This window comes from Elaeis guineensis, chromosome 9, assembly GCF_000442705.2.
Source record: "Elaeis guineensis isolate ETL-2024a chromosome 9, EG11, whole genome shotgun sequence".
Taxonomy (NCBI): Eukaryota; Viridiplantae; Streptophyta; class Magnoliopsida; order Arecales; family Arecaceae; genus Elaeis; species Elaeis guineensis.
In genome coordinates this window covers 66,420,413-66,441,790 of record NC_026001.2, presented here as the reverse complement: position 1 = coordinate 66,441,790, position 21,378 = coordinate 66,420,413, and positions in this window count along the sequence as shown.

Genomic DNA, 21,378 nt, shown 5'->3' with positions numbered 1-21,378 from the left:
GCTTGGTCTTGCAAGTGATGGCTTCCAACCATTTGGAAATATGTCTACCCCTCATAGTATATGGCCAGTTGTGTTGATTCCATATAATTTACCTCCATGGCAGTGTATGAAAGATCCTTATTTTATGATGACACTTCTTATTCTAGGTCCTAAGTGCCCCGAAAATGACATTGATGTGTATCTACAGCCTTTAATTGAAGAGTTGAAGGAGTTATGGGATATAGGAGTAGAGACATATGATGCTCATACACGACAAAATTTCAACTTACATGCTGCTGTCCTTTGGACTATTAATGATTTTTTCGCATATGGTAATTTGTCTGGATGGATGACTAAAGGAAAACTAGCTTGTCCTTGTTGCCACAAAGACACTTGCTCTCTTTCAATACAAAGTAAGATTTGTTACATGGGGCATCGTCGGTTCTTATCCAAAAATCATTCATGGCGATGTAATAAAAGATCTTTTGATGGAAAATGTGAATATAGAGATGCACCTAAGGTACTAACTGGTGATGATGTGTTGGATCAGCTGCGTAAGTTAAAAAAAGTTACTTTTGGGAAGGGTCAAGAGTGTAAGCGTGATGATTTTAACGATATTTACAATTGGAGGAAGAAGAGTATATTCTTTCAATTGCCTTATTGGAAGGATCTGAAATTGCGCAATAATCTTGATGTGATGCATATTGCAAGAAATATTTCTTCTAACATTTTAGGAATTGTGCTGGATATAAAAGGAAAGACAAAAGATACATTGAAGGACCGTTTTGACCTTGTAGATATGAACATTAGGCACAATCTTCATCCTTATATTGAAAATGGTAAATTAAAGATGCCAGTTGCAACTTATACATTATCCCCACAAGAGAAGATAGCCTTTTGCAATTTCTTATCTAATCTAAGGGTTCCTGATGGATTCTCTTCTAACATATCAAGATGTGTGAATATAAATGAGAAGAAGATTTCTGGCTTGAAGTGCCATGACCATCATATCCTTTTGCAGCAAATACTTCCAGTTGCCATTCGGAGATTATTGCCTAAATTTGTTTGTGAGCCATTGATTGAGCTAAGTAACTTCTTTAGAAACTTATGCTCAAAGTCGTTAAAAGTTCAAGATCTAAAATAGTTGGAGGATGATATTATTATGACTCTGTGTAAACTTGAAACAATATTCCTACCAGCTTTCTTTGATATTATGATTCATTTACCAATTCACTTGGCAAGCGAGGCTAAAATTGGTGGACCGGTCCAATATAGATGGATGTATCCAGTTGAAAGGTAATCCTTAACTTTTTGAAACTTAAATATAATTTTTTTTGTATTATTTTTGACTTAGTTAATATCTTTTGAATCTAGATATTTGCGAACATTAAAGTCTTTGTCCGAAACAAAGCCCGTCCAGAGGGGTCAATTGCAAGAGGTTATCTTGCAAATGAATGCCTTACATTCTGTTCTAGGTATTTGAATAGTGTTGAAACAAAATTTAATCGAGTCCCACGAAATGATGATGGAGCTACTTCATACCAAGGACTATCAATCTTTGCCAAAGATGGCTGTGCAAAAGGAGCTTTTAAGTCTTATGAGCTTAATGCTCAGGAGTTTACATAAGCTCAAGCATATGTTCTTCGAAACTGTGAGGAAGTTTGGCCATATATTGAGTAAGAACAAAATCTTGTTATTATGAAAATCTTCAAAGAACTTTGTTTCTACTTCAATCATCTTTATTATTGATTAATTATGTCATTCATATGGAGCATATAAAAGAATTGGAAGAGACGAGCTCAAGAAATATCCTGGCTAGACATCACAAGAAATTTCCAGATTGGTTTTATGAATGTGTAGGTATCATATAATATAGGTAAATACTTTAAGTTACTTTTATTTATGCTAATAATGGCTTAATTTATTAATCTTAAATAGGTTTCAAAGCTTAAAGCTAAAGGCAAAGCAAGTGAAGATCTTCTAAGCTTGGCTGTTGGATCGTTCAAAATAGTTCATAGATATGAAACTTACATTGTCAATAGATTCAGATTTCATGCAAGAGATCGTGCAATTGGGCGAAAAAGTCAGAATAGTGGAGTGCTTGTAAAAGGAGATGATACATCTGCTGATAAAGAATACTATGGAGTGTTGGAAGATATTTTTGAATTGTTGTATGTGGGAAATAAAAAAGTAGTTCTTTTCAAATGTCACTGATGGGATGTTGGCCGATTGGGATGAGGATATAGGGTTGACAACTATGGATATATAAACGTAAATATCCATGGATCTTTGAACACCAATGAGCCTTTTGTGTTGGCTTCTCAAGCTCAACAAGTGTTCTATGTAAAAGATTTAGTTGATAGCAATTGGCTTGTTGTGGTAAAAACTTATCCACGTGATGCTTATGATGTGCCATCTGTAGATAATGATGCAGATGATGATGATGATGATGATAGTTTGATCGAAGATGATGTCTACCAACAAGAGGAACAAGAACAAAATTTTCAATATGGCCAAGTCATGAACAATGATGAGTTGATAGGAGTGCTACATCGAGATGATGTTCAACCACAAAGCTTTTCACCCAACAATGACACAAATAGAGAGAATCTGATATTAGATGATTTTATTAATGATGATGAGATAGAAGAAGCTGAAAGCAAAACAGATGATGATCAAAACAACCATGATGAATACATTTTGATGAATATAGTCATGATGATTAGCCTATTTGTAATTAGAATTTTATTTTTTGTCATGTTGGAAGAAGAAACATTATGTGATGACCAACAGGTATTTTAATTTAAATCATTTTATTGTGTTCATGTTATTTTTGTATCTTCTGATGGCATATTCATATTTTTTTGTGCATTTAGTAGATGTTGCTGATAATTAGTTGAACTTTTACTAAAAAGCTTGCTTATTGTTTTTATTAGGAAATGGTTAGATGTAGAGGAAGAGGTGCACGAATTGGTGGACGAGGACAATGCCCTGTTATTGATATAAGATTTCAAACAAATGAAATTACATCACCTCATTGAGAAAGGCTACGGCGAAATCAATCACAAGAAGAGGCATAACTTTGGGACCAACAAAACCAGCAGACAAATGAACACCAAGATCAGATGCTTGAATTGCAGTAAAGTCAATCCCATGGACAGCAACTTCAAACTCAACCAAGAGTTTCTAGTCATTGTAGTAATGCTGGTATAATAATATTTTATTTATAGCTGAAACTTTTAATTTATTCTACTTAAACTTAGTTATACTAATTGTAATTTATTTTCTATAGTGACTGTTTCAAGTAAAAATGTGCGTGGGCATTACAAATGTATTAAGGTTGATATGAGAACAAAGAATGGACCATTGAAAGTTAACATCCCTCATGATATACTGAGAGCAGTAGAGAAAATGCTAGAGATGTTGTCAATTTTTGTGGTTATGTTGTCAGGACACAAGCTCCATTAATTGCAAAAAATTGGCCAGATGTGGCAAATAGAGTAGGTGAGCGAATGTGGCTACAAGTAAAGGTAAATTAAATATTTATGATTGATTTTAGTATCTTGTTTATTTCTATTTATATATATTAACATACAATTTACATTGTTTGTGTCTTCTAGGAGAAGTTTAAGATGGAAGATGATAGGAATGAATATCGTTTATGTGCTTTTGTCTTGGCCACCATGCAACGACTTTATAGAGGTTGGAGAAATCGCTTGCATGATTTATATAAGAAATTTAGAACTGATGAGGAGAGGTTGGCTAATATTCCTGAAGATGTTACTCCAGAAGATTGGAAATATATGATGGCATACTTCAGCTCTGATGCTTTTCAGGTTTTTACAAATTAAAGTTTAATTTATATTTAAAATATATACATCATCATTTTGGATTTATAGATGATGTTAGTTGCATGTATCAATTGTTTGTAGAAAGTAAGCAAGTGAAATGTAGCAAATAGGGCAAAGCTAGTTACTAAGCATACATGTGGCACCCGATCTTATGCTAAAGTTGAAGAATCAACTATAAGTTTTTAGAATAAATTGAAGATTTAACATAGTTTTAGGAACTTCTAAATAAAACACTTATTTTTTTGTGATTCATTTCAGAGGGACCCAGAAATAGGTGAAAAAGCACCACCAGATCAGGTTTGGTTGATTCAGCACACTAAGAAAAATAAAGAAGGAGAATTAGTATGGTCTGACCCTAAATCCAAGGAGATCCATGTTAGTTAAAAAACTTTTCTTATTGTTCTTAAAATTCATTATGCATTATTTTGGCATCTAATCTTTGATAATCTATTGCAGGAACAACTTGAGGAGGTTGTTCAACAAACACAAGAGAATGAATCCAAAATGACTCGCGATGACATATTACTGCAAGTACTTGGCCAAAAGTCTGGTTATTTTCATGGCAAAGGTGCTGGAAAGAAGGCACCATCTAAGAGAGTTAGGTATAATGAAAATGTGCAAGAAGAGGTACAAAGAGCTGTCGAACAAGCTAAGGAATCGTTGGTGGATTGCATTAGAGAAGACGTTCGAGCTCAATTGCAAGATGAGGTTAGAGCTGAGATTCAAGCTCAAATGGAGGAACAAGTTAATGAAAAAGTTAATGCTATGATCCAAGCTCGCTTTGCTGTCTTTTTTGAAACTTTCTCCCAATCAAGAGCTTCATCTTCCTCAATGCATGAACCTTGACCAAGTAAAAATTTTTTACTTTTAAGAAAGTAGAAAAGTTAAATATGATATTTTTTTTCTTGTTTTCAATGATCTATAAGAGAGGAATATAAACAACAACCAATCAGCTATAGTATACTTAGGTACAGTGCTGCATTCTAAGAGTGTGAGATCCATAATTTTTTATAATTCTAGGAAGGACAACTTTGAATTGAGATTCTTAATATATAGTCAATTCTTTTTTTTTTAATTTTTTATTTTAGAAGTTTAATTGCTAACATGTCTAAGCTCATTTCTTGTATAATCCATTGAAAACATGGATTGAAAACCTTTCTTGTTGTCTCAACTTTTCAATATGAGGTATAAATTTACAAATTACATGCAAAAAAAGTTGCCTTATTTTTTTTTAAAAATTTTTAGTGGATAATCTGTTGCTTATCTAGAGGTTGCTAGACTTTAATTACTCAAAACTTTATTCTAGCCAATCATTTACTAATTCAAACCTTGTTTATATGCAGGAATAATATGGGCAGCTACTTCTGTTGGCATTATGGGAGTACATCAACTAGCTTCAATTTGAAAATATGGATGTCATAGGCTGTTAGTTTTGATCAGTTAAGTAGAATGTAGGGTGCTTATGAACTATAGGTACTAGTCAGTATTTTTTTTAAATTAATTTTGGATGTTCTGTCGAATTCCAAACAGTGAAATTAAAAATTCCTTAGATGTCTTGGATCATGTACTGTTGGTTTTGATCAATTAAATAGCATATGGAGTGCTTATGAACTACTGGTACTATCTTGTGATTTTTATTTTGGATATCTACTGAAATGCAAACATTGAGAAAGATGTATTTGGATTCTTAGTTTGCTTGTGAATGAGATGAATTTCTGTAGTCATAAATTGTCATAAAAGAATGGTACACTAAATTTTAGTGACAATAACAAGTTGTCACATATGAGATTTTCCATGACAACAAAAGTTCTTGTCACTTTAAGCTATTTCAGTGACAAGAAACTTTATCACTAAACAGAGTCATTATTGTCCCAAAACTAATTTACGTTATTGCATTGTGACAAGAATGATTTATTTCTGTGACAAGTTAAGTTGTCACAAATTTTATTTTCAGTGACAAGTGAAACTCTTGTCTCTGTAAGACTTTTCTACAATAAGAGAACTCGTCTCTAAATAGATTTACTATTGTCACAAGATCCTTCAAGGCATGCCTATTTCATTGTATTGGTGACAACAAAAAGTACATTAAGTGACAAGCTCTATTGTCACAGAAAAGAAATGATTCAGTGATAAGAAATTTAAGTTGTCATAAATGGTTTTAGCGATGAAGCAATTATGACCGGCTAGTGACAATAGTTTGTTGTCAGAGAAATTCATCAGTGACAATATTCCAAGTTTCAATGACAACATTGCTTGTCACAAAAAACTAAATTTCTTGTAGTGTGGTATGGCATACAGATGAGATGTAAGGGTACATCTATACTGAATGTGACCGACTCCGGAGCTATTTCTGCTGTCAAGATTTGCTCTGATGGAATATGGGTATAAATATCCCTCCGATCTGAGACCGCCACGGTGACTTGCAAGCAACTCACTGTACTTAGGTACTGGACTATCTGAATTTTTAATTCAGTGATGGAAGGCTGCTAGGTGTAGTCAAGTACTTGACTTGTCGGTGCATGTGTCAAGATGGGATTGACCACTCTAATTTAGGAGCTGTGTACAGTCGTGTTTCAATTTAGCAAAATCTTGGCCAGGGTAGTCTTTGTGAGGAGTCACAGGACTGTTTGAGTTGAGCATGATTCGGATGATCTGATCAGGGTTGATAGTTTAACCCTGAGTCATCCTAAACACAGGGGTCAAAAGGATGAATTATACAATAACCATATTCATATAGGTTCTGAGTGTTGCGATTGTGACTCTTCGACCTATCCGGACGTTGGATATCATTGCTAGATGGTCACTTCGATTAGTACAGAAATTGGTTCCTGTGCTACCGGCTTAGGTTCGAACCTACAGGGTCACACACATTAGAGGTTCCTATCTGATCTGATGGCTGATATAGAATCCTACATGTTTGGAACTCAGTGATCGAGAATCAGGATTCTCTGATCATGAGTTCCACACATTATGGATACCGGGGTCAAGAGTCCCACTGGTTGGAACTTTTCGATCAGGGTTACATATCGATGAATTCTGATGTCCGATTGCCCATCGGATTTGGACTTAGTATTTATGAGAGGTTTAATTAGTGATTTGATCATTAATTAACTCAATTTGATTGAGTAATTATTTTTGGATCAAGTCTAATTGAATTGGATTCAGTTGGGTTTGACCCGATTAGGTTAAGAGTTGACCTAATCGTCAAGATGGTTTGGTCCCTGATTTGATCAGGGGTTGAGCTTAGTCAATTCCTGATTTGATTAGGATTTTATTGAGTCTAATTAAGTTTAATTAAGTTAGATTTAAATTAGTCTAATTGAACCTAACTTATTTAGTTCAATTAGGTTGGTTTAAATAATTAAACCACCTTGACTCAATCTCCATGCGCCACCTCACTTCCATTGCACCCATTTGAATTCATGAGAAGGAACTTCTCATGAATTATTTTCTAATGCCAAGCCCTCTCCATGCCCCACTTTAATGTGCCATATGAATGGATAAGGATGATTGGTTAGCCATTCAAATTCAAAATAAAGTTTGAATTTGAATGGGCAATCAATCTTTGCACCTTATCCCTTTTTTTATGCCCCATTTATTACATGAGAAAAGGTTTCTCATGAAATTACTCCATGCACAATTTAAGCCATGCCTCACATCTTTAGTGGATAAGGGATGAGTTGGTATCCATTTGAATTCAAAATTTGATTTGAATTCAAATGTGCAATTACTCATCTTTATCCTTTCTTTTGGATAAGATGTTTGACGTTGTTATAAAAGGAGGAGAAGAGTGGGGCGTGCAAGAAGAAGATTTTTGAAAAAAAATTTTGAGGTGTGAGAAGTCTTATGCATGAGAAGGAAGTCCATATCCTTCCAAGAGAAAAAGAAAGAAAAAGAAGAAAAGTGGGTGCAAGGTTTCCGGTGAGTTTCCTAGAGTTTTAGCCTGGAGTTCGAAAAGTGAGAAAGTGAGCTACGAGTGCCGTGAACCCACAAAATCTCAAGAAGATCTTCAACATCCTCTCAAGCAGTCTGTTGATGATCCAGAGCATCCGAAGAATCGACAGACATCGATCGAAGGAGTTCGATCAGCATCGGCCGTCAAAAAGGCTCTACAACGAGCTAGCACTCGTGAGGAGTCGATCAGATCGGGAGCTTCATGTGGATGATCCGCAGAGGCCAGACACACTATGTGGTTGTATCGTGATAATCAGACTCTTCCAACGATGATCAGATTACGGCGATCTACTACCCGCACAAAGGTATTGTGTTCTGAACATATTACAGTAAAGTATTTATGTTCGAATTTGAATTTTAAATTTAAATGAATGCATGCTATATATCATATTTAGATCCTAGTATAGGATAAATTTATGTTAATTAATTAGATTAATTAATAATTTTTACTGTAAAATCATGATTTTAAAAAAAATTTAAAATTACCATTTTACCCCTGCACTGAATTTTCCCACAAATGGTATCAGAGCGGGTTCTTAGATATGAGATATATATATTTACATGCGTAGATTAAGTTATAATCTAAAAGTTTAAATTTGAAATTTGAAATTCAAAATTTAAAATTTGAATTTTGAAAGTTGTTCGAAATTCAAAATTCAAAAATTTGAAATTCAAAATTTAAAATTTAAATTTTAAAATTTGAAATTTGAAATTCAAAATTCAAAATTTTAAAATTCAAAATTTAAAATTTAAAATTTGGTTGAAATTTTAAATTTAAAATTCAAAATTTAAAATTCAAAATTTGAAATTCAAAATTTTGAAATTTAAAATTTGTTTGAAATTTGAAATTCAAAATTTAAAATTTGAAATTTAAATTTTAAAATTGATATATTTAGATATACTTGATCCAAGTAGTAAGTAATCAAATTGGGTTGGTTGCCATGGCCGTCCAGTCATAGGAGAAAAGCAGGGTTTAAAGGCCCTCTCCTCCTATTCGATGGGGTCTCCTATGGCGATAGGGGTGCCGCTGCAATTATATCTCATGCAGATGAAGCAGCGAAAGGAATTAATTGTAAAGGTTCAATTGTAAAATTTATCATGAATGTGTTAGATTAGATCTAAAAGAATATTCATAATTTATTTTGATTGAAATATTTTCTATTATGTAATTAGCAATAGGATTGCTATTTATGAAATGTGCTGATCTATTTGTGAAATGAGTCAACATATTTGGTGAACAGAAAATAAAACCTTTCAAATTTGAAAATTATTTTTCGAAATGCCAAACCCTGACCCATTAGCCCAAATACTTAATTAAAAGAATTAAGTATTGTCTAGTAGGTCTAAAATTGTGAATTAAGACCTAAGACAATTGCATAAACTTGTGGGTCAATGGGTTAGATGGATTAAGTCCATAATTGGGTTAGACCTAAGGTTAGCTTAAAGAAATGGACTAAATTAGAGTAATTGATCAAATCTAGTCAAAAATTGAATTAGATTAGGTCAAGGATATTCTAGACTCAACTCCAATAGTTGTAGTTGAATGGGTCCATATCTTTAACTAGACCAAGATGGACTTAATTTATGGCTACGCGGTGGAACCCTATTTAATAAGTTGATCAAATTAAAACTAATGAACCAGTTTGTGTCTAAGGTAAGTTTGGCAGTTTGACCAGTGATTTTTAAGCAGGAGCTACTCGTAGTGACTTGATCTCTAACGAGTTAATGGCTTATCTCTACCACTGATCTCACTTACTTGGCCAACCTGGTGAATTAGATTTTGATTAGATCACTTGGTGATTAGGGCTCACCCATGTCATTAGGTAAATCAGTTTGACTGATTTAGGTGCTCCTAATGCCAGCTTTAATTAAATCTTTTTTAATCTGACTTGGTGAAGTCAGTGGGAGGATTGAAATTGGCTAGATATTTTCTTCTCATCTATCCTTTAATAAAATCCTCAAAAATTATTAAGTCCTTAAAAATGATTAAGTTATATTGATAACTAAGTCATAGCCTCCCATTAAGTGAGTGATAATGAGTCCATTAGTTTAATAATCATTGGAGGCCCAAAGGCCTGGTGCTTATTGACTAATGGAATTATCATTCATAATATGATAATTTGGTTTGAGTCTTTCGGATGGTGGTCAGGTTGGCCAGCCAAAGTCGGGCCTGATCATTTATTGGTCCGATTCACCAAATCAAATCATGTTAATGGTTGGACCTAACCAGATCTTTTCAGTGGAGGTCAAAGCCTACTAATTAGGTTCTGGGGCAAAATCAATTATTAGAAGTTGTTTAGAGAAACAACTGGTTATGAACCTACCCATAGATGCACATGGGTTGACCAACCAAAGTTGGGCTCGTATGTAGTCTGTGTGGATTCTAGTACCCACTAAGGAATTAAAGTAATTCCTCGAATTGGAGGTTGAGGCTACCAATTCGTAAAAATACTGGGAGAAACTTTAGACTAAAGTCCAAGTCTTTAGTATTTATAATTTATGTACTAATAGAAGTCTGGTTTTCCATTATGCAGCTATGGCCACTACCTTGTCCCTCCGATCATTATTAGATAATGACAAGCTTATGGGACCTAATTTTGATAGCTGGTATCGAAAATTAAAAATCGTCCTTGAGCATGAGTGGATCCTTTATGTAGTAATGGATCCGTCACCTGAGGAGCCAGCCCCGAACGTTAGAGGGACGGTCTGAGACACTTATCAGAAGTGGCTCAACGATCGCACCACCGTTCGGTGCATTATACTGACAGCAATGAATGATGAGTTCAGCCGCAGGTTCGAGAACACCCAGCCACAGGAGATGCTTCAAATGTTGAACGACTCCTTTGGCACGCCTAACGATGTTGAAAGGCACAAAATTAGTTGTGCCATTTTCAATGCTCGAATGAGGGATGGAGCTTCAGTCACTGATCATGTACTGTACATGATCGAAATGATTGAGCACCTAAGTAAACTGGATTTTTTCCTACATGAGCAGCTTGGTAAGGATGCGATCCTTAATTCTCTGTCCAAGTTCTTCCTTCCCTTCCTTACTCATTTTCGAATGACAAAGCCTGCAGTGAACTACCTGTAGGAACCAGATCTAGGGTTTCAGGGTTAGATCTTGAAAAAGAGGGTTAGATCTTGAAACTTTTTCAAGATCATACAGTGGAAGACTAAAATAAATCAAAATTTATTTTCTAAGATCAGAAAATCTCTAGATCTAAGATCCTATTACATGATTATTACATGGCATTAAATCAGAAATTAAAATATATAAATATAGCATGAACTACATGTTGATCATATCAACATGTTTCTATACTACATCTAATGTATGTATTAAACAATAGATCAGATCTATTACCTTGCAAGTTAGACATTCTAACCTTGCCGATCTGGGCTTGAGGATGATGTTGCAAGCTGCACATGCGTCCGACCTCTAGGAGTCATCCACACGAGCCCACGAATCTCGATCAGAAGTCCTGCTTCAGGAAATCAGCACAGTATGCTAGTACTGCGCTGATCCTTCTTTGATGGTTGATCAGGTGCCTCCTTCTTCTTGATTTGGACTCTTCCAAAGATGGAAAGTAGAAGGAGTTTCAGATCTGAGACACTCTCAGAAAACTCAAGATGGAGGGAGAAAAGATATGAAAACAAAAACCCAAGAAGAAGACCCTCTTCTTCTTCACGTTTTTCTCTCTAGACATCCAAACTTGCATCTTTTATATCTCCATGACCCAAAGGTATTTCAATCTGATTTTAGGCTGGCACAAAGGACTCTCAAATCTATAATTTCTTCTAAAATTTACGAAGAAACTCATCTTATATAGAGAGATATGATAGAGTCCTTGTCTAGGTCAAACACCTAGTCAAGGCTTATCCAAACATGGCAAGTTAAGGGACGCCCAACTCTTGAGCATCTCCTTCATATTTTCATGTATGGATCAATAGAAAAGGGTGCACAATGTATACCCTAAAACCACAAAAATTCCAAAAAAAATTTGGATAAATTCGGTGCAAAATTGAAAGAGTTTTGGATTTCTAAAACTCTATCTCATAGAATTCGAAATCCAAACTTATTCCTTTTAGATTTGATCCAAACCACCTTCCATGTAAGAAAGAAGAGAGGAGACCTTTTGTGAACGTGGGAGAGATCTGGGAGAGGGCTTTTGTCACACAAAATAAGTGGAGATTGGCGTTGAATAAGAGAGAGGGGTGGAGAAGGATTATGTGGCGCAAGGTGGAATCCTAGTCTTACTAGGATTCTGTCTTATGACTTGTTTTAATTTGGTTTCCCAAACCAAATCAAATCAAAATTAGATCAACCCAATTAAAATAGGTCTTAACTTAATTAAAGACCTAATTTAATCAGATTAAATTAGATTTAAATCTGATTTAATTTTCAAATCAAATTAGAAATTAGATTGACCCAAGTCCTAGTTGAACTAGGACTAGTTTTTCCTTGCACTTGGCTTATCCAATAAACCAATTGGACTTGATCCAATTAAGTCCAAAATAAATCTAATTAAATCATATTTAATTAGACTTAATCTCAGCCCATTGGCTTAATCAAATTAAGCCAATTAGCAATCGAATTGCTAATCGATCCTCCTGCAACACTTGCACTGGGTTAAATGTCAATCGTATTGATCATTTAACCCTAGAACGATTCTTAATTGTTGATCAACCATCTGATCGGATCATGAACTCTAATGTGTGTGACTTCATAGGTCCAAACCTAAGCTGGTAGCATAGGAACAAATTTCTATACCAATCGAAGTGACCATCTAGCAATGGTACCCGACGACCGGATAGGTCGAATGTGTAGAACAACATCCTTAGAACCCATGCGGATATAGTTTTCATATAATTCATCCCCTTGACCAAAATGATCATAGGACACCCCAGAGCTTAACTGTCAACTCTGATCAGGTTGTCCACATTGTATTTCAAAATATCAAATCCATCTGATGGATTACCCTGGCCAAGGTTTTGCTAAATTGAAATACAGCGACTCATTCTTCTCCAACTCTTGGAGTGGTCAATCCCATCTCGATCACACTCTAACTTCGCAAGTACTTGACTGTGCCCAGAAGCCTTTCGTCCCTGAATTAGAAATTCAGTTAGTCCAGTACCAAAGCACAGTGAGTTGCTTGCAAGTCACTGAGGCGATCTCAGGTCTAAGGGACACTTATACCTATATCCCATCAGAGATATTCTCGACAGTAGAATACTCTGGAGTTGGTCACGTTCAATGATGATGTACCCTTACATCTCACCTGTATGCCATACCAGTATCTCCACACTCTTTGGTTAAGAGGACAACCAACCCATATGGCCTACAGCGACCTATGCTCGATAGAAGCTGTCGTCCTTATTAACAGCCTATCATTTGGTCATGAACAGTTTTAAGGACTAATCGATAAATCCTCTCTTTATCGAACTTAAATAGTCCTAAGGACTTCATCATAACAATGGAGTTCATTAGAAGATGAAAGCTTATGATGAAAATACCAAATATATTTTATTTATTAACAAATCAATTACAATACTTGGTTGCTCAACCGTCAACAGCTTGACGATTGGCTTTTTGGGACACATTTCTCAACAACTCCCACTTGTCCTAAAGCCACTCGGCACAGTATCTAATACCTATCTTCGACTTGTGGTTGTCGAACTCCTTTATCGCCAGGGCTTTAGTGATGGGGTCGGCTAGGTTCTCCTTTCCGTCGATCTTCTGAAGGTCGACGTCACCTCGATCCACGATCTCTCGGATCAGGTGGAAGCGGCACAAGATGTGCTTCGTCCGTTAATGTGCTTTGGGTTCCTTCACCTGAGCTATGGCACCAGTGCTGTCGCAGTAGAGCAGGACTGGACCATCGAGGGAGGGTGCTACTCCGAGCTCGTTGATGAATTTCCTCAGCCACACAGCTTCCTTCACGGCATCTGATGCTGTGATATACTCCGCTTCACAAACAGAGTCTGCCACAGTATGCTGCTTGGAACTCTTCCAGCAGATGGCTCCACCATTCAGAGTAAAGATATAACCCGACACGCTCCTGCTGTCATCATGGTCAGATTGGAAGCTGGAGTCTGTGAACCCCACAAGTTTCAGATCTGACTCGCCATAAACCAACCATTGGTCCTTAGTATTTCTCAAATACTTAAGGATGGCTTTAACCACTTTCCAGTGATTTTCTCCAGGATCAGATTGGTATCTACACACTACTCCTAGTGAGTATGCCACATCTGATCTTGTATATGTCATGGCGTATATGATAGATCCCATGGCTGAAGCATATGAGACTCTACTCGTACGCTCTCTCTCTTCAGGAGTTGTCGGACAATCCTTCTTAGAGAGAGAAATTCCTTGGCCTATCGGTTGATAGCCCTTCTTGGAATTCTCCATGCTGAACCTCTTCAGCACAGTGTCTATGTACATGGACTGGGATAACCCAAGCATCCTTTTAGATCTATCCCTATAGATCTTCATCCCTAGGATGTAGGATGCTTCACCCAAGTCCTTCATGGAGAACTGTGATGACAACCAAACTTTTATTCCCTGTAGTGTGGGGATGTCATTCCCGATTAAGAGAATATCATCCATGTACAAGATAAGGAATACCACAATTGGACCATTTGCCCATTTATAGATGCAGGGCTCTTCTCCATTCTTAATGAAGCCATACATTTTGATCACCTTATCAAAACGCATGTTCCAACTCCGAGAAGCTTGCTTCAGTCCATAAATGGATCTCTGAAGCTTGCACACCTTGGACTCATCTGTGGATGTAAACCCTTCAGGTTGTATCATATACACCTCTTCAGTCAGCTCTCCATTCAGGAAAGTTGTCTTTACATCCATCTGCCAGATCTCATAATCCAGATGGGCAGCTATTGCAAGCATTATCCGAATAGATTTGAGCATTGCCACAGGGGAAAACATCTCGTCATAGTCAATACCATAACGTTGACGATACCCCTTGGCAACCAGACGGGCTTTATAGGTCTCCACCTTTCCGTCTGCGCCCCTCTTCCTTTTGAAAACCCATTTACACCCAATGGGTTTAACCCCTTCAGGTGGGTCAACCAATGTCCATACATCGTTGACCTTCATGGACTCCATTTCGGATTTCATGGCTTCAAGCCATTTCTCGGAATCAGGTCTCTGCATAGCATCCATATAGGTGATCGGATCCTCATTATTCTCATCAAGTTCGATGGGATCACCATCCCAGACCAAGAAACCATAGTATCTGTCCGGCTGACGCGGTACTCTACCGGATCGCCTTAATGGTACAGGTATATTGGGCTCCGGATCTGATCTAATCATATCCGACTCAGGTTCAGCTATTGGTGTCGGTCCTTCTACCTGTTGAACTTCATCAAGTTCAACCTTAGAGGCAACGGTTCCTTCACCAAGGAACTCCTTTTCTAAAAAGATTGCCTTAAGGCTGACGAACATCTTTTGTTCATCAGCATGGTAGGAAAAATATCCTTTTGTCTCTTTGGGGTACCCTATGAATGAGCATTTGTCAGATCTAGGTCCAAGTTTGTCTGTGACTAATCGTTTGACATAGGCCGGGCACCTCCAGACCCTAAGGTGTGAAAGTACTGGCTTACGCCCTGTCCATATCTCATATGGAGTCTTAATTACAGACTTACTTGGAATCCTATTTAACAGATAACAAGCCGATTCGAGTGCATATCCCCAGAAGGATATCAGCAAGCTAGCAAAAACCCATCATGGATCGGACCATGTCTAACAAAGTTCGATTCCTCCTTTCAAACACACCATTATGCTGTGGTGTTCCTGGAGGAGTCCATTGGGAGAGAATCCCATTCTCTTCTAGATATGTGAGAAACTCACTAGAAAGGTATTCTCCTCCTCGATCAGATCGAAGAGTTTTAATACTCTTTCCAGTTTATTTTTCTACTTCACTTCAGAATTGTTTGAACATTTCAAATGAATCCGACTTATGTTTCATCAGATAGACATATCCATATCAGGATAGGTCATCCATAAAAGTTATGAAGTAGAAATATCCACCTCTAGCACTGGTGCTCATGGGCCCACATACATCAGTATGTATTAGGCTCAAGAGCTCAGTAGCTCTCTCACCTTTTCCAGTAAAAGGTGACTTGGTCATTTTACCAAGAAGACAGGACTCACAGGTTGGAAGTGATTCATAATCACTAACTTCGAGGATTCCCTCTTGAGTCAACCTGTTTATTCTGTTCTTGTTTATATGACCTAGCCTACAGTGCCATAAGTAGATATCTGACACACTATCTAATCTAGGGTGCTTGCCAGTAGAATAGACTCTTATCAGGCTTGACCTTTTGGGTCTGGCTCTGCACTGATGTCCTAGCCTGAACTTGTACCTTCTTTACTTTTTCTTCTTGTTCTTCTTCCCTTTCTTAAAAGGTCGAGAATCAGAAGACGAACCTCCCACTAAATTCACCGACTCCTTGTGAAGTTGGTGATCCTTCTCAAAGTTCTGAAGCAACCTCAGTAACCCGTGGTAGTTCTCTTCAGGCTTTGTCATTCTATAATGAGTGAGGAATGGGAGATAAGACTTGGGCAGTGAGTTCAGTATTGCATCTTTCCCAAGCTGCTCATGCAAGGAAAAGTCGAGCTTGCTCAATCATTCCATTAGCTCGATCATGTACAATACATGATCAGTGACAGAGGCACCATCCCTCATTTTGGCGTTGAAGATGGCACAACTAGTCTTGTGCCTCTCCACGTCATCGGGTGTGCCAAAGGCATCCTCCAACACTTGAAGCTTGTCCTTTGACTGAGCCGTCTCGAATCTGTGACTGAACTCGTCGCTCATGATAGCCAGCATGATATAGCGCACCGTGGTCCGATCACTGAGCCACTTCTGGTAAGTGTCTCTGATTGTTCCACGTGCATTGACAGCTGGCTCCTCAGGTGCAGGATCTATTATCACATATAGGATCCGTTAATGCTCCAGGACTATCTTCAACTTTCGATACCAGCTACCGAAGTTGGGTCCCACCAACTTATCATTGTCCAACAATGATCGGAGCGATAGGGAAGTGGCCATATTTGCACACAGGAGAACCATAACCTAATTAGTAATTGATTCATTAAACCTAAAGATTTGGACTTTAATCAAAAGGTTTCTCCCACTATTTTATTCGAATTGGTAGCCTCTACCTCCAACTCAAGAAATTACCCTAATTCCTTAGCGGGTACTAGAATCCACTTAGACTGCACACAAGCCCAACTTTGGTTGGTCAACCCATGTACATCTAAGGGTAGGTTCATAACCAATTGTTTCTCTAAATAATTTCTAGTAATTTTAATTTTGCCCCAGAAACCTAATCAGTAGGCTTTGGCCTCCACTGTAAGGATCCGGTTAGGTCCAACCATTAACATGATCATACTTGGTATATCTAACCAACGAATGATTAAGCCCAACTTTGGTTGGCTCACCTAACCACCATTAGAGAGACACTTCCAAGTCATCATATGATGAGTGATAATTTCATTAGTCAACAAGCACCAGGCCTTTGGGTCTGCAATGATTATTGAGTTAATGGACTCATTATCAAACACCTTAATGGGAGGCTATGACTCAGTTATCTCAATAACTTTGTCATTTTAAGGACCTAATAATTTTAGAGGATTTAAATAATTTAGAAGATGAGGTTAGATGAACCAGCTTATCATGATCCTCCCACTAGCTTCACCAAGTTAGCTTAAGGGAGACCAGGGCTGGTCTAGGAGCACCTAAATCAGTCACACTGATTTACCTAGCTGACATGGGTCAGCTCGAATAGTCAAGTGATCCGATCAAAATATAATTTCACCAAGAGGTCAGGTAAGTTCGATCAGTGGGAGGGTCTGCCAAAGCTTGCCTTAGACACCATCAGAAATGGCCAGGTAAGCGGGCTCCCAATTAAAAACCATCGGTCTGGTTTACCTTAGACACCAACTGGTTTAATTAGTTTGGATTAGATCAACCTAACAGTTCGTGCTAGACCGCTTAGCCAAGAATCAAGTCCATTTGGTTCTCGTTAAAGACATGGACTTGACCAACTACAACTATTGTAATTGATCTAGAGAATCCTTGACCTAATCTAAGACAACAATTGATTAGATTTAGTCAATTCTCTAATTAAGTCCATCTTTAATCTAACCATAGGTCTAACCCAATTAATGGACCAAATTCCTACTAACCCATTAACCCAATGTGTTATGATTTGTGTCTTAGGTTCTTCAATTCACAATCTTAGAACCTAATCAAACAACTTCTTAATTCTTAATTAAGTTTTGGGCTGAGGGTTGGGTTCGGCTTTTCAAAAAATAATTTTCATATTTGTAAAATAATTTTACAATATGATTCTACCAACCATATTGCATGTTTGATTCATAATCAAGATGCAAGTGAAATAAACATGAAACTACTTTAGATCTAATCTAAACAGGTTCATGTAATTGAAACAATTTAAACTTTAAATAATTTCTTTGCACAAAAATTATTAACAAAGAGATTTTATTTTAGATTTAAATATCTTTTAAATCTAATAAATCATAAATTTAATCTAGATCATATCTAATAAATTTATGATTAAAGATAGATCTACACAAACTAGGACAACCTTTGCACTGTAAGGGGTAAACCTTACAGCAGGGCAACCTTGCAGTTTGTGATTGATCTAAAATTTTAATTTCAGATTTAATAATCAGATTATAAATTAGATCTAATCTAAAAAATAATCTAATCATGTATATATAATCATGTAATAAAGAACCTAGGCTCTGATACCAATTGTAGGAACCAGATCTAGGGTTTCAGGGTTAGATCTTGAAAAAGAGGGTTAGATCTTGAAACTTTTTTAAGATCATACTGCGGAAGACAAAAATAAATCAAAATTTATTTTCTAAGATCAGAAAATCCCTAGATCTAAGATTCTATTACATGATTATTACATGGTATTAAATCAAAAATTAAAATATATAAATATAGCATGAACTACATGTTGATCATATCAACATGTTTCTATACTATATCTAATGTATGTATTAAACAATAGATCAGATCTATTACCTTGCAAGTTAGATGTTCTAACCTTGCTGATCTGGGCTTGAGAATGATGTTGCAAGCTGCACACGCATCCAGCCTCTAGGAGTCGTCCACACGAGCCCACGAATCTCGATCAGAAGTCTTGCTTCAGGAAATCAGCACAGTATGCTAGTACTGCACTGATCCTTCTTTGATGGTTGATCAGGTGCCTCCTTCTTCTTGATTTAGACTCTTCCAAAGATGGAAAGTAGAAAGAGGAGTTTCAGATCTGAGACACTCTCAGGAAACTCAAGATGGAGGGAGGAAAGATATGAAAACAAAAACCCAAGAAGAAGACCCTCTTCTTCTTCACATTTTTCTCTCTAGATACCCAAACTTGCATCTTTTATATCTCCATGACAAAAGGTATTTCTCTCTAATTTTTGGATGGCACAAAGGACTCTTAAATCTCTAATTTTCCTAAAATTTCATAAAGAAACTCATCTTATATAGAGAGATATGATAGAGTCCTTGTCTAGGTCAAACACCTAGTCAAGGCTTATCCAAACATGGCAAGTTAAGGGATGCCCAACTCTTGAGCACCTCCTTCATATTTTCATGTATGGATCAATAGAAAAGGATGCAAATATATACCCTAAAAGCCACGAAAATTCTAAAAAAAATTTGGATAAATTCGGTGCAAAATTGAAAGAGTTTTGGATTTCTAAAACTCTATCTCATAGAATTCGAAATCCAAACTTATTCCTTTTAGATTTGATCCAAACCACCTTCCATGTAAGAAAGAAGAGAGGAGACCTTTTGTGAACGTGGGAGAGATCTGAGAGAGGGCTTTTGTCACACAAAATAAGTGGAGATTGGCGTTGAATAAGAGAGAGGGCGTGGAGAAGGATTATGTGGCGCAAGGTGGAATCCTAGTCTTACTAGGATTCTGTCTTATGACTTGTTTTAATTTGGTTTTCCAAACCAAATCAAATCAAAATTAGATTAACCAATTAAAATAGGTCTTAACCCAATTAAGAATCTAATTTAATCAGATTAAATTAGATTTAAATCTGATTTAATTTTCTAATCAAATTAGAAATTAGATTGACCCAAGTCCTAGTTGAACTAGGACTAGTTTTTCCTTGCACTTGGCTTATCCAATAAACCAATTGGACTTGATCCAATTAAGCCCAAAATAAATCTAATTAAATCATATTTAATTAGACTTAATCTCAGCCCATTGGCTTAATCAAATTAAGCCAATTAGCAATCAAATTGCTAATCGATCCTCCTGCAACACTTGCACTGGGTTAAATGTCAATCGTATTGATCATTTAACCCTAGAATGATTCTTAATCGTTGATCAACCATCTGATCGGATCATGAACTCTAATGTGTGTGATCTCATAGGTCCGAACCTAAGCCGGTAGCATAGGAACAAATTCCTATACCAATCGAAGTGACCATCTAGCAATGGTACCCGACGACCGGATAGGTCGAATGTGTAGAACAACATCCTTAGAACCCATGCGGATATAGTTTTCATATAATTCATCCCCTTGACCAAAATGATCATAGGACACCCCAGAGCTCAACTGTCAACTCTGATCAGGTTGTCCATATTGTATTTCAAAATATCAAATCCATCTGATGGATTACCCTGGCTAAGGTTTTGCTAAATTAAAATACAGCGACTCATTCTTCTCCAACTCTTGGAGTGGTCAATCCATCTCGATCACACTCTGACTTTGCAAGTACTTGACTGTGCCCAGAAGCCTTTCGTCTCTAAATTAGAAATTCAGTTAGTCCAGTACCAAAGCACAGTGAGTTGCTTGCAAGTCACTGAGGCGATCTCAGGTCTAAGGGACACTTATACCTATATCCCATCAGAGATATTCTCGACAGTAGAATACTCTGGAGTTGGTCACGTTCAATGATGATGTACCCTTACATCTCACCTGTATGCCATACCAGTGTCTCCACACTCTTTGGTTAAGAGGACAACCAACCCATATGGCCTACAGCGACCTATGCTCGATAGAAGCTGTCGTCCTTATTAACAGCCTATCATTTGGTCGTGAACAGTTTTAAGGACTAATCGATAAATCCTCTCTTTATCGAACTTAAATAGTCCTAAGGACTTCATCATAACAACGGAGTTCATTAGAAGATGAAAGCTTATGATGAAAATGCCAAATATATTTTATTTATTAACAAATCAATTACAATACTTGGTTGCTCAACCGTCAACAGCTTGACGATTGACTTTTTGGGACACATTTTCCAACACTACCATGGCTTGTTGGGGTTGCTGCAGAACTTTGAGAAGGATCACCAGCTCCATAAGGAGTCGGTGAATGTTGTGGGAGGGTCTTCTTCTAGTCGTCGACCCTTTGAGAAAGGAAAGAAGAAGAACAAGAAGAAGAAAAATAAGAAGGTGCAGCTGCATGCTGGGATGTCTGCACAGGGTCAGACCAAGAAGTGCAAGCCCGATCAGAGCCAGGCGGAGTGCTTCTTTTGCAAGAAGCAGGGGCACTGGAAGAGGAACTGTT